The sequence below is a fragment of the Halichoerus grypus genome, chromosome 11 (genome assembly GCF_964656455.1).
Source record: "Halichoerus grypus chromosome 11, mHalGry1.hap1.1, whole genome shotgun sequence".
In the NCBI taxonomy this organism is placed as follows: domain Eukaryota; kingdom Metazoa; phylum Chordata; class Mammalia; order Carnivora; family Phocidae; genus Halichoerus; species Halichoerus grypus.
This window is the reverse complement of record NC_135722.1, coordinates 77,229,621-77,245,436: the sequence shown is the minus strand read 5'-3', so window position 1 is coordinate 77,245,436 and position 15,816 is coordinate 77,229,621.

The following is a 15,816-nucleotide window of genomic DNA, read 5'->3' as shown; positions in this document are numbered from 1 at the left end:
AAGTCACTGAAGTGATTCTTTTTGGTTTATATAATGCTATAATATATATATATAAAATCATACACACTTATATATGCTATAATATAATGCATATAATGCTCTTTTGTTGTTGTTATTTTCCAATCACAATTCATGCCTGCTTGGTGGTGCTTCAAAACATTATAAGGAAAGAGAAAACATTTATTGTGACTTAAGAGAATAGGGATTAGAATTCAAAACCTATTTACATTACTCATAGCTAATGTGACAATGAGGATGTTACTTAAATGCTGTACATCTGTCTCCTTATCTGTAAGATTTATAGTGGTGTGTAAATTAAATTATAAAATCTTAATACTTTCCAAGTAATGGAAGAATGTGTCCTCATCTTTTGTACTATTCACAATATAATTATTACAGACATGACACATGTTTAAATTTAATCTGAATCGTTAATATTTTATTCACCACTTTCTTAAGCTTAGAAAATCAACAAAACAATAGAGCTTTTGCAATACTTGCCAATTTCCATGACATAGAACTATGTCTAATCTCAATATAACATTATGATGCCACCCAATGCAGAATTACGTAGAGATGTATAGGAACACACTTATGTAGTATTTTTATTATAAAAATATAATAGATGTAAATAACCTCAAGTATAGATAATAGTAAGTAAGAAGTGATGAGTTTTCCATAGTTATTACTCTTGCTTTTAATATATTTTTTAAATTGTAAATTTATATAATTTATTTTTTAGTAATGGTTATTAATAACAAATGACTTCAAAATTCCTGAAAACGCATGTAATTGTCAGTTCTTATGAGCTGGTATAAACTAACTCCAACACACTTCTGTGTGAAGGACTTGGATATATGGATTTCTACTCTTTCTTTCAGGCAAGAAGTCATATGTGAGTTTGTTTCCTGAAACTGTTGCTACTGAGAAGGTTATGTTTCACATGGGGTCTTGTCCCTTGGTTCATATAAGTTTAGTATCATCCATCATGTCAGTCTCAGATATTCTGAAGACTGTATACTAGGGACACAAAGATTCACACTTCCCTATGCTACTCTATAATGATGTTGCTACACAGCTGGCTTGGGGGGAAATGTCAAGAAAATTTTGCAGTCTATATTTCTTTTTTAGATTTTCTCATTAATTTATTTTAGTTCTACATTTTTATACATTATTTTTAAGAAGGAACATCATTGTATCTGGGATGCAGAACAATTTTTTTTTTAAGTTTTAAGTTTTTATTTAAATTTCAGTTAGTTAACATACAGTGCAATATTAGTTTCAGGTATAGAATTTAGTGATTCATCACTTACATATAATATTCAGTGTTCATCACAACAAATGCCCTCATTAATACCCATCACCCATTTAGCGCATCCCCCTGCCCATCTCCCTTCCAGCAACCCTCAGTTTGTTCTCTATAGTTAAGAGTCTGTTTTATGGTTTGCCTCTCTCTTTTTTTTTTCCTTTTCTCATTTGTTTTGTTTCTTAAATTCCACATATGAGTGAAATCGTATGGTATTTGTCTTTCTTTGACTGAATTATTTTACTTAACAGAATACACTCAAGCTCTATCCGTGTCATTGCAAATGGCAAGATTTCATTTTTTTGATGGCTGAGTAATATTCCACTGTGTGTGTGTGTGTGTGTGTGTGTGTGTGTGTATACCACATCTTCTTTATTTATTCATCAGTTGATGGACATTTGGGTTCTTTCCATAATTTAGCTATTGTAGATAATGCTGCTTTAAACATCAGGGCACATGTATCTCTTCGGATCAGTATTTTTGTATCCTTTGGATAAATACCTAGTAGTGCATTTTCTGGATCATAGGGTAGCAGAACAAAAGTTTTGATTAGTATTATTTAGCTTATCTCAAAAAGGCTGAATGTACCAATGCATTGTCACAGAGTGGTTGAGTCATGATTCCCCTCCACCTTATATAAAACAAAGACTAGATTGGCATCTACAAACTCTGAGTGCTCATTTTCACCTGCTCTCTATATTTCATCCTTGATGGTTTTTTATTGTTAGTTTTAATTTTTTATTTTCTATATATATATCCCTTGTAAATAAAAACTCTATGGGGACCTCAACATTTTTTCCAATGTTTCTGCAAGTTTTTGTTTTTGTTTTTTAATAACAGCTTTGAGATGTAAATCACATACTACAACATCCTATAATTCACATACCATGAATTCACTCATGAAGTGTGAAATTCAATGGTTTTTATTCTGTTTACAGAGTTGCAAAACCATAACCACAATAAATTCTAGAATATTTCCCACAACAGAAACTGTAATCTCCTTAGCATTTTTTTAAATTTTTTTTATTGAGATATAATTGACAGATACCATTATAGTAGTTTTAGAGGAACAGCATAATGATTAGATATTTGTATATATTGTGAAATAATCACCATAAGTCTATTTAGGATTTATAGTTAAGTCTATATGTTACATATGTTAGAGTTAACTAATTAGCTGGTTACATTAAGTCCAACTAGTTAACTAGTTAAATTTTAAAAAATATTGAGGTATAATTAACATACAACATTATGTTTCAGGTATAGAACATAATAACTTATTTAAATATACTGTGAAATGATCACCATGATAAGTCTAGGTAACATCTGGCAGCATACATAGTTACAAGCTTTCTTTTCTTGTGATGAAGAGTTTTAAGATTTATTCTCTTATCAACTTTCAAATAAGCAATATGGTATTATTAAATAGACTCACCATGCTGTACATTACATCTCCGTGACATGAAGTTTGTATATTGTGTCTCCTTTTACTCATTTTGCCCACCCTTCACCCTGCCTCTGGCAACCACTAGATTTTTAGATTTGACATATACATGAGATCATACAGTATTTGTCTTTTTCTGATTGACTTGTATTACTTAGCATAATTCTATCAAGGTCAATCCATGATGTCACAAATGGTAAGAATTCCTTCTTTTTATGGCTGAGCACTATTGTATTGTACATATATTCTACAATTTCTCTATTCATCCATTGAAGAACATTTAGGTTGCTTCCACAGCTTGACTATTATAAATAATGCTACAATGAACATGGGGGGGTTATGTATTTTTTTGAATTAATGCTTTTGTTTTCTTTGGATAAGTACCGAGAAATAGAATTGCTGGATCATATAGTATTTCTTTTTTTTTTATTTCTTGAGGTACCTCCATACTGTTTTCCACAGTGGCTGCACCAATTTACATTCCCACCAACAGTGCACAAAAGTTCCCTTTTCTCCATATGCTTACCAACACTTTATTTCTTATTTATTTTTTTTTTATTTTATTAAATTCAAGTTAGTTAACATATAGTGTAGTATTGGTTTCAGGAGTAGAATTTAGTGATTCATCACTTACATATAACACCCAGTGTTCATCCCAACAAGTGCCCTCTTTACTGCCCATCACTCATTTAACCCATCTCCCTATTCACCTTCCCCTCCAGCAACCCTCAGTTTGTTCTCTTAACTATAAAGTCCCTAAATGGGTTTGCCTCCTCATCTGTTTTTATCATATTTTATTTTTCTGTCCCTTCTCCTATGTTCATCTGTTTTGTTTCTTAAATTCCACATATGAGTGAAATCATATGATATTTGTCTCTTTCTGGCTAACTTATTTTGCTTAACATAATACACTCCTAACAGGTGTGAGGTGATATCTCATTATAGTTTTGACTTGCAGTTCCCTGATACTTAATGAGGTTGAGCACCTTTTCATGTGCCTGCTGGCCATTTGTATATCTTCTTTGGAGAAATATCTGTTCAGATCCTCTGCCCAGTTATTAATCAGATTGTTTATTTTTTTGCTTATTGAATTGTATAAGTTCTTTATATATTTTGGATGTTAACCCACTCTCAAATATATAATTTACAAATATTTTCCCCATTTTATAGATTGTCTCTTCATTTTGTTGATAATTTCCTTTGCTGTGCAAAAAGAGTTTTAGTTTGAGGTAGCCCCATTTACTTATTTTTCCTTTGCTGCTTTTACTTTAGGTGTCAAATCCAAACTATCACCCGCAAGACCGATGTCAAGGAGCTCACCACCTACCCTTTTTTTCTATGCGTTTTATGGTTTCAGGTTTTATGTTCAAGTCTTTAATCAATTTTGATTTAGTTTTTGTATTTATGTAAGATAGTGGTCCAGTTTCATTGTTTTGCATGTGATTGTCCAGTTTTCCCAACACCATTTATTGAAGAGACTGTCCTTTCCCCCTTCTTGTGTATTATTTCTTCCTTTGTTTAAATTAATTGTTTAAATTAAATTAATTAACATATAGTGTGGGCTAATTTCTGGACTCTCTATTCTGTTTCATTGATCCATGTGTCTGTTTTTATTTTAAAAAATACTGTTTTGACTACTATATCTTTGTAAATAGCTTGAAATCAGAAAGCTTTGTTCCTTTCTTGAGAATTGCTTTGGCTAGGGCTGTCTGGGTGGCTCAGTCGGTTAAGTGTCTGCCTTCGGCTCAGGTCATGATCCCGGGGTCCTGGGATCGAGTCCCATGTAGGGCTCCCCGCTCAGAGGGGAGCCTGCTTCTCTTCTCCTCCCCACTCATGCTATCTCTGTCGCTATCTCTGTCTGTTTCTCAAATAAATAAATAAAATCTTTAAAAAAAAAAAAAAGATTGCTTTGGCTAGGGGTGCCTGGGTAGCTCAGTCGGTTAAGCATCTGCCTTCAGCTCAGGTCATGATCCCAGAGTCCTGGGATGGAGCCCTGCATTGGGATCCCTGCCCAGCAGGAAGCCTGATTCTTCCTCTGCCCCTCCCCCTGCTTATGTTCTCTCTCCTTCTCTCTCTCTTGCTCACTCTCTCAAATAAATAAATAAAATCTTAAAAAGAAAGAGAGAGATTGCTTTGGCTATTTGAGCTTTTTTGAAGTTCCTTATAACTTTTAGAATTGTTCAGTTTCTGTTCAGAAAATTCAAATGAATCTGTAGACTGATTTGGGCAATATGGACATTTTGATAATAGTAATTCTTCCAATCCATGAACACAGAATATCTTTCCATTTATTTGTGTCATCTTTAATTTCTTTCATCAGTGTCTTATACTTTCAGTGTACAGGTCTTTGCCACCTTGCCGAATTTATTCCTAGATAATTTCTTATTTTTGATACAATTGTGAATAGAATTGTTCTCTTAATTTATCTTTCTGGTTGTCCATTATTAGTGTATAAAACTACAACAGATTTTCGTATATTGATTTTGTATTCTGCAACTTATTGAATTTGTTGATTTGTTCTGTCAGTTTTCTGGTGGAGTCTTCAGGGTTTTCTATATATTATATCATGTTCTGCAAATAGTGGAAGTTTTAATTCCTCTTTTCCAATCTAGATGCCTTTTATTTATCTAACCTAATTGTTCAGGTTAGGAATTCCAATACTATGCTGAATAAAACTGGGAGAGTTGGCATCCTTTTCTTATTACTGATCTTAGAGAAAACATTCTCAGCTTTTTACCATTGAGTATAATGTTGGCTGGGGGCTTGTCATATATGGCTCTTATTATGTTGAGGTACATTCCCCTTATATCCACTTTGGTGAGAATGTATATCATAAATGGTATGTTGATTTAATCACTTTTTTTTCCTGCATCTATTGAGATGAGATATGATTTTTATAATTTATTGTGTTAATGTGGTATATTGCATCATTTGATTTGGAAATGGTGAACCATCCTTGTATCCCTGGAATAAATCCCATTTGACTCTCTCCTTATATTTAACATTTGACACTTTAATTATAATGTATCCTGGTGTGTCTTTTTGGGTTCATCCTATTTGGAATTGTCTGGATCTGGATGTCTGCTTCCTTCCCCTGGTTAGAGAAGCCATTATTCCTTCTAGCTTTCTGCCACCTTTTCTCTCTCTCCTCCTCCTGGGACCCCTGTAATGTGAATGCTGCTCTGCTTAATGTTGTCCATGAGTTCCTTAAGCTATTTTCATTTTTTTAAATTTTTTTTTCCACACTGATTGAGTGAGTTTCACTGCTTCGTCTTTGAGTCCACCTGTCCTTTCATCTGCTTCTTCTAATATGCTGTTGAAACCCTCTTGTGTATTTCTCAGTTCAATTATTGTATTCTTCAGCTCTATGACTTCTATTTGGTATTTCTTATATTTTATAGCTCTTTGTTGAATTTTTCACTGTGTACATCTATTATTCTCCTGAGTTTGGTGACTATCTTTATGACTGTTATTTTGAATTTTATCTCCATTTTGTTAAGGTCTTTTTCATTTATCTCTACTTTGTTAAATCATTTATCTCCATTTTGTTAAGGTCTTTTTCAAAGGTTTTGTCTTATTCTTTCATTTGGATCATATTCCTCTGTTTCCTTTGTTTCCTTGATTCTCTGTGTTGGTTTCTATGTGTTACATAAAACCATCACCTCTCCCAATCTTGAAAGAGTAGCCTCATGCAGGAGATAAACCTTACTGTTTAACCCTGCCCTAGTTCTTTGTTGTCTGTCAAACCTTTGTGATTATCCAAGCAGTCTATTTTATTTTCAGTGGCTCCTAGTAGTTGAGGTTGTGCCAAGACTTGTGTCCCACATGGAAGGATTTCAGTCGGCACCTAGATTCAGGAAGCCAGATCTGCAGGCAGCATCTTTTAAAGTATGCAAATATATACAGTCCTGTAGGGCCACAAGTGTATTCCCCACTATTCACCTGAGCCAAGTCATCTAGTATTGTCCCATCAGCATCAGTTACAACAAAGGGGATCCAGTTGAAGATAAAAGTTCTTTTTTGGGGAGATACTCGCTTTCTAGGAGATATCAGCAACCTGAAATGAGGCAGAGGGAAAGCACATAGTTGTTGTCTACCAGCCTCCATTCACAGAGAGGACCTCAATAGGTACCCAGATGCCTGTGTGCCAAACCAGAAGCCTAACCCTCATGCAAAAGCTCCAGAATAAGCAGATAGGCTTCTTTCACCAAAAAACTGGCAGCGTGTTTCAGTTTGCTCTCGGCACTCTACTCTAGGAGTGATAGCTGGCCAACAAGTGTTTCTCTGTCACAGTCCAATGGGACTCAGAAACATGAGCTCCACTGGTCACCAGAACCAGACAATAAAAGGGCATCGTCTGGGTAGCAGTCATAAAACTGGGGCACCAGGCATGTGTAAAACTGGGGCACCAGAGCATGGTAAAAGGAGAATGCAAAAATAACACCTGTCTTCCAACATCTCTTGAGAGGATTATAGTCAGCTTTTAGATGTGTGCTTAATTAGAAGCCTGCTAATAGGCCTCTTTCATAGAAACACTGAGCTCCCAATCTGTTGCCTTTTGCTGTACCCTGGGGTGGTTGTTCATTAGAAACTCTTTCTCTGTTGGTTATAGTCTTGTGGGACTTATGAGTAGAAGCCCCACTGGCCACCAGAGCCAGGCAACCTAGGTTTGTCCCCTGGGTGGCTTGTCACAAAATTCAGGGCACAGATGAGGGTAAAAACTCCTTTCAGAGAGGTACTAGCTAACTGGTACAAGGCAGAGGGAGAACACAAAGTTGGTACCCATTGTTCTCCATCCCTGGAGAGTATTTCATTAGGACCCAAATGTATACTAAATTAGGTGTCAATCCCTCAGGCTGATGCTTTAAGATAAGCAAAGAAGCCTCTTTCACAGAAAATCTGGGTGTTTTTCAGTTGGCTGCCTCTACACTGGGCCCTGGGTTGGGTGAGTCTATGTATGTGAGCCCTTTAAGAACTGTTTCTTAGTTTACTATAGCCTTGTAGATCTTGTGGAAACAAACTCTGTTGGCTTTCAAAGCTAAATGTTTTGGGGGCTCATCCCTCACATCTTAAATGTTGGTGTGCTTGATGTGAGTTCAAACCCTTTACTCCTCTGAGAAAAGCTGAGGATTTTGAGTTCCCTCCTAATTATGGATTGCCATGCTGGTTTATGGTGAGACTGTCTCAGCTTTTCATAACTGCTTCTATGTAAATTTGTTCTCATTTGTCTAATGCATAATTGCTCAGCTAGTTTGGGGGCTTTTTTTTTTTTAAGAAAATTGTTCCATATGTAACCGTACATATGGTGTATCCATGGGAAGAGGTGAATTCGGGATTTTCCTATATTGCCATCCTGAACAGGAACCAACAATTACTCTTATTATTCCCCAAACCCGTTCCCCCCAAGCCCTATGCCACTACTAATCTACTTTCTGTCTACAGATTTGGCTGACTTCAATATTTGATATAAATGAGTCATATAATGTGTGATCTTTTGTGACTGGATTCTTTCACATAGTGTAATATTTCCATGTTCGTTCATGTTGGAGTATGGATCAATATTTCATTTTTTGTTTGTTTTTACTTGCAGAATAATTTTACATTGTTTGGATTTACCATATTTTATTTATCCATTCTTCAGTTGTGGATATTTGAACTAGTTACACTTTTTGTCTATTATGCATAATGCTGCTGTAAGCATTTATGAAAAAGGTTTTAGGTAAACATATGCTTTTAATATCTTGAGTATATTCTCAGAAGTGAAATTGCTGCTTCATACGTGAATTATGTTTACTATTTTGAGGAGATGCCAGACTGTTTTACCAAGTGGCTATACCATTTTATTTTCCCACCAGCAGCATATGAAGTTTCTTATTCCTTCACCTCCTCACAAACACTTGTTATCATCCTTTTTATTATAATCATCCTAGTGTGTGTAAAGTGAGATCTGATTGTGGTTTTGATGTGCATTTCACTAGTTAATAATGCTATTGAGCATTTTTTCATGTGCTTATTGGTCATTTGTATATCTTCTTTGGAAAAGTATTCAAATATCTGTCCATTTTAAAAATTGTGTTATCTGTGTCTTTATTGTTGAGTTACAAGTTCTTCATATATTCTTGAATATAGTCCCTTATTAAATATATGATTTGAAAATCATTTATTCCACTCTATGGAGTCTTTTCACTTTTCTGACAATGTCTTTTGCAATATAACATTGGTTATTTTTGATGAAGTCCAATTTATTTTTTCTATGTAGCTTATAATTTTGGTGTTATATCTGGGAAACCACTGACTAACTGAAGGTCACAGAAATTTATGCCTATTTTTCTTCTAAGATTTTTATAGTTTTAGCTCTTATATTTGGTCTCTGTTATGTTTCCAGTTAATCTTTTTATATGGTATATATTAGGGAGTCCAGCTTCATTTTTTTTTTGCATGTAAATATCCAATTCTTACAGTACCATTTGTTTAAAAGGCAATACAAAAATCAACTGACCATAAATGTAAGGCTGTATTTGGAGATCCTCAATTCTATTTTATTGATATATATGTTTATTCTTATGCTAATACTACACTGCTTTGATCACTGAAGCTTTGTAGTGAGCTTTGAAATTGAAAAGTATGAGTCTTCCAAATTGATTCTTCTTTTTTCAGATTATCCTGACTATTCTTGTTCCCTTTAATTTTTATACACATTTTGGGATCGATTTCCACACACACACACAAAGACATCTGTGGTTTTGATAAAATTTTATTGAAGCTATAGCTTAATTTGAGGAGATTAACATCTTAACAATATTAAATCTTCCAATCCTTGAGCATAGGATGTCTTTCCATTTATGTAGACCTTTTAAAAATTTCTTCCGATAATATTTTGCAGTTTTCAGTATAAAGATGTGGTGCAGCTTTCTTAAATTTATTAGTAAGTATTTTCATCTTTTTTATTCTATTTTAAATGGAATTTTTCTTAATTTCATTTTTGGATTGTTCATTGTTAGTATATACAAGTGCAACTATTTTTTTTGTGTATCAAAATTGTATTCTGCAACCTTGCTGCACCCACTCATTAGCTGTAGTAGTTTTCTTAGCAGATTCCTTGGAGTTTTCTATATATAAGATTTTGTCATCTGTAAATAGAGGTAGTTGTTCATCTTTCTTTCCCATCTGAATGCCTTTATTTCTTTTCCTTGCCCAATTGGCCTGGCTAGAACCTCCTGCACAATGTTAAATAGAAGAGGTAGAACGTACGTCCTTGTCTTGTTTCTCACCTTAGGAGGGATGTTTTCATCTTTTGCCGCTCAAACTGTGGCATTTTTGTGCATGCTCTTTACTGCAAAATGGACCTTTCCTTTGATTCCCAGTGAGAATTTTTATCATGAAAGAGTGTTGGAACTTCCAAATGCTTTTTCTTTATCCATTGAAATTATTATGTAATGTTTTATTCTATTACATGGTATATCATATTGATTGATTTTTATATATTAAACTAATTTTGGTTCCTGGAATAAGGGCCATTTGGTCACAGTATATGATCCTTTTTATATGTTGATCAATTTGGTTTGCTTGTTTTTGAGGGGTGTGTGTGTGTGTGTATGTATATTTAAGGGATATTGGCCTGAACTTTTTTTTTCTCTCTCTCTAGTAATATCTTCTTTTTCTGATTTTGGTATAAGGGTATACTGGCCTCATAGAATGAGTTATGAATAATTCCCACTATTTACAATTTTTGGAAGCATTTGTGAAGAATTGTTATCAATTCTTTTTTAAACGTTTGGGAAAATTATTACTAATTCAATCCCTCTACTTGTTATAGCTCTTTTCATATTTTCTAGTTTTTCCATTGTCAGTTTTGATTTTCTGTGTCCTTTTAGAAGTTTGTTCTTCTCATCTAGGTTATCCAATTTGTTGGCATGGAACTGACTCCCTTATAATTGTTTTTATTTCTATAAGGTCAGTATTGATAACCCCTCTTCATTCCTGGAAATTAGTAATTTGAGTCTTCTCTCTTTTTCTTGTTCATTGTGGCTACAGTTTTGTCAATTTTGTTGATCCTTTCAAAGAAAAGTCTTGCTTTTGTTGATATTTTCTCTTGTTTTTCTATTCTCTATTTTATTTTGTTAATCTACCTTCTTCTGTTTGCTTTGGGTTGAGTTCTTTTATTCTTTTTTTTTTTTTTCCCTAGCATATTAAGGTGATTGGTTATATCACTAATTCAAGTTTGTTTTTTTTTTTTACTGCTATAAATTTCACTCTACATACCGCTTTAGTCATATACCATTAGTTTTCTCATGTTGTTTTTTTGTTTGTTTGTTTGTTTTCATTCATTTCAATGTATTTTCTGATTTCCCAATATATTTTCCTTTCTGATTTCTTATTTGATTAACTGGTAATTTAGGAATATGTTGTTTAGTTTCCACAGATTTGTGAATTTCCTTCTCTTCTTGATTTGTAATTTCATTTCATTGTTTTGGGATAAGTACTTTGTATGAATTTAATTATTTTAAATGGATTTGGGCTTGTCTAATAGCCTAACATGTGGTCTATACTGGATAATGTTTTATTTGGATTTGAGAAGAATGTGTATTGTCTTATTTTAGGTGGAATATTCCATAGTTGTCTGTTAGGACTAGTTGGATTATAGTATTGTTCAAGTCCTCTATTTCTTTATCTCTATGTTGTTGTTAGATCCAGTTTAAAAATGAATTATTTGTTTCCAGTTATTAGGCTGAGTTGTCTATTTCTCTCTTTAATTCTTTTTTTTTTCCTGAATTGATATCTACTGACACTTTCTTTTTATGTACCTATATGTTTATAATTGCATGTTTTTATGATGAATTGATACATTTTTCATTATAAAATACCCTTTATTGTCTCTTTTAACAAGTTTTGTCCTAAGTTGATTTTTTCCTCATATTAGTAGAAACACTCTATTTTCTTTTGATGACTATTTGCATAGTATATCTTTTTCCGGGCTTTCAACCCATTTGTGCTTTTAAGGCTTCAGTATAACTCTTGTAGACAACATACAGTTGGATCATGTTTTCTGCATGTTTTGAGGCATGCCTTCAGTGCTCTCCCAGGCAGTTTACAACTCCGTCTTAGCCTTAGCTTTCTGGTTGTGCAGAGCCTCAAGTAATACAGATGTGAGAGATTAGGATATTTCGTGGGCATGTGCAAAGCCCTGAACATGCATGTGGTCTTCTTTATTCCTGGAAATATATAGGCTGTTTGCATATCCCCATTAGGTATGTAATTCTCCTGTGTTTTTTTGTTTGTTTGTTTGTTTGTTTTTGTCAGCCTTTTGTTATCTCTGGCCTTAGGTAGTGACAATTTTAAACAATTGCGACTAATTGTTTTCTAAATATGCTCTGAAGTTTAGAACTGTTCTCTCTCTTCCAGAGAGAGCTCAGATTCAAATCAAATAAAAACAGTCTTAGAGAATGGCCCTTTCTAAAGTCTTCCAGATAAGTCAAATAGTTACAATTATTTGGAGATAGGGCTTTTGTGGGGCGGGGTTTCAAATCCTTCAAGGGACTGACTACTACAAGGCTGGTTTTCATAGCTATCATAAGGAAATGGCTGTAGGTTTTTACAGTTACTACTGAGCTAGGAGAAGGAGACAGGACTAAGACAAGTTAAAATGTCCCCATTTCACTCTTCTTACCATAATCCAGCCTTTTTTGTCTTGAATAAACTCTTTTCAGATTGTTGTAAATCTTCAGGCAATTTCCAAAGTTCTGGAAGAAGTTGATTTTGACAATTTTTCCTTTTGTTCTCATTACATTTAAAGAGAGGATTTTCAGAAGTCTTCACTCTTCCATTCTGGAAGTTTTTCTACAGTGTATTCCTAAATATGCAAATAAAACATAAAAGCCATTTGTTGTACGTAATTTGGGTGATAACATTACTAACTACAGGCATTCCCACATATAAATCACAAAGTTATACGAATATCATCAGTAATATAGATATTATTCTATTAAATAAAGCACTTTGAAACAAAGGAAATATCAATTTCCTAAACAATTTATATCCTCACTATAATTACCCAAAATTAACCAAGGATGAAAGGATTTTTCACTTTGCATCACCTGATATCCTCAAAATGGTATGCTTTGCCTATAAGAAATATATAATTTTGATCCAAATCTTAGGCTTTTTACATTTAAATCTCAGCAAAGTCTTCCTGAAACAAATCCTTTGTATTCCTATTTTAAGTAGTGTCTTTATACATAGTCACTGGCAAGCCCAGGTTGGGGTTCTCCCCCAACCCTCCAAAATATCCCAGAACTAATAAATTAATATGTACTATTTTGTGAGCAAATATTTTGTGCCAGGCACAGTTCTAAATTCTTCCCACATATAATTAATACAGCAACCTTGGGATAATTATTCAGAGATGTTAAATAACTTCACAGAAATTTCAGAACTACTGAGGGTTAGAGCCAAGATTTAAAGCTATACCTCTATGATTCAAAGCTAGTGCTATTAATCTCTATGCTATTATGCATGCATAAAATATGCTCCTGAGAGATCATACCTGGTAAAGAACATTATCATCACATCCATTTTTTCATAGCAAAATTATCATCACTACTCTGAAGTGAAAGAGACAACCCAAATGGGTGACAACTTTACAAGAGACCAAGTCCCAGAGTGTGACTTAAACTCATATGGGTAAGTAGCTGCAGGCAGATCATGCTCTTAAAGTCCTCAGTAACAGTCATGCACATTAGAAATATATGCAAGAAGAGAAATTTTAAGTTGGAAGGACACTGGTGTATTTATGTATAAGCAACTAGTCAGGGCATTACTTTCTCAGCTACACATTGTATGCAATGCAATTGGTAGTCCTATTCCTTATAGAAGTAGGCTTGGAAAATGCCAGCAGCATGTGAATTAAATTCTCACCTGATTATATTATATCCACAGGAATCCCACAATAAATGTCAAGGGAAAACCCAAGTTTATCAACAAATGCTTAAGGTGAACATTTTCTTCAGAACACTGTGTCTCTTGTGCAGCCAAACCATAGGGGAGCAATTAAAACTATACCTGAAGAGGAGCAGCATGTTTTTCGCACAGTGCTAGGGATTGAAGTTTCCCACATGCTGTGTTCCAAGGGAATACAACCTGTCTGAATAAGAGAAGTCTTTAGGACATGTTCTCTACACAGTCCTTCTTGCATTTTGCATTATTTGAATCACATTTGCTCGTCTGGGACAACCTCCCTCCAAAGCTTCTGAATCATAAACATGCTACCTGATTTTCTAAAACACACTCCAATGTAATTCACACACCCAAGGGCAAATTGGGTATTAAATCAATGTCAGGCTTTGTGTTTTTTCATGAGGTTTGATTCTGCAGTAGGACTATTTAGCTTGAAGATATTTTTGTACTTTGAAGAGTAACTTTGAAACTCTGACAACCAAAGGAGGTCAATGAGAGAAGTATTACAGATTACACTTGTATGTGTATATATTGTGTATGTCTGTGTATGCAGTGAGGAAAAGAAATTAATAGAATTTGTATGAATAATAGCTACCTTCTTTTAATTGTCTATTATATTATAGGCACTCTTACATTACATTGTGTATAATATTTTTAACAAAGAAGGAATGAATGACTTAACTAATCCATGAATATATGATCTTGTCTCTCTCATTTGTTCCTGTATTTCTAGCACAATGCCTCAAGCATAATACACACTCAGTCAATATTTTTAATGAAAAAATTAGCAAATATTTTAAAATTTATCTTTGTAATAGCCATGAGGCAAATATTCCCAATTTAAAGATGAGTTAATGGAGTCTTTTTTGCTGTTAAGAAAATTAATGGTAACTGCTTATACTGGTAGTAGAGGAAGATCTATCATGAAATCAGTTCTTATCTGTTAAATTAAATAGTGAGCATCCAATCTATTTTGCAAAAGTTAATGTTAATAAGATAGTGTATCTGATCTTTCCTTTTAGACCATGTCTGTGTTTAACCTTAAGTAGATCATATCTTTCAAAGCTGATAGATCTTTTCTGAAACTTACCCCAGACTCCTCAGATCAATCAGATGATACCCTTTGGGGTCAAATTAGGTAACTCATCAAGGGAACAGTTTCAAAATATTTTTATACACTTAACATTATTAACACTCTATCCCACATGAGATACCCTTAGTTTTTATATTAGAAGGCCATCTGTACAAGTCTTTACATAACATTTCCTAAACATTTAATTCTGAGTGCCATTTCTTTTCTATCAGTGCCATTTAGCATATATTTTTAATCCACAATTTTCTTCAGTTAACCAAATGTGTTCTTTTCTTTAACTTTTTGTATATTTATTAAGGTTTTGCCTCCTATAATGGTTAATTTTATGTGCCAACTTGGCTAGGCCACAGTACCAAGATATTGATCAAACATTCTAGATATATCTGTTAAGGTATTTTTAGATGATATTAACGTTTGAATCAGTAGACACTGAATAACGAATATTCGGTCCTCCATTTGGATGGGGCTCATCAAATCAGTTGAAGGCCTTAATAGAAAAATGACTGACCTTACTAGAAGAAGAAATTCTTCTAGCATATGACCTTCAGACTGGAACTGCAACTCTTCCCTGGGTCTCCAGCCTATCCTGCCAATATTAGATTTACTAGTCTCCACAATCCTTAAAATAAATCTCTCACACATCCTATTGGTCCTATTTCTCTGGAGAGCACTGACTAATACACCTCCTTAACTGGAATTTTGCTCTTTTTATAGGGAAGTCCTGAGTATCACATTTTTGTGTGTTTCTTCAAGACCCTTCTTTTTTTGCATTCTTCTTCCTCAAGTATTTATAAAGCATATACTATGGAATCTCAAATAAAGGGTATCAGCACAGAACTATGTATATATGGTTACTTAGTGTATATTTTTTGAGTGAACATTGTTTTTATAGTCACTCCGTTAATGTACCTAACAACTGCTTTTGTTAACTGAATTGCTAGTTACAAGCCTGAAACTTATATTTTGAAGGTGTCTAACTTAGGACTAGGTAGTAACTTCAGTACTAGGAGAACAGGATTC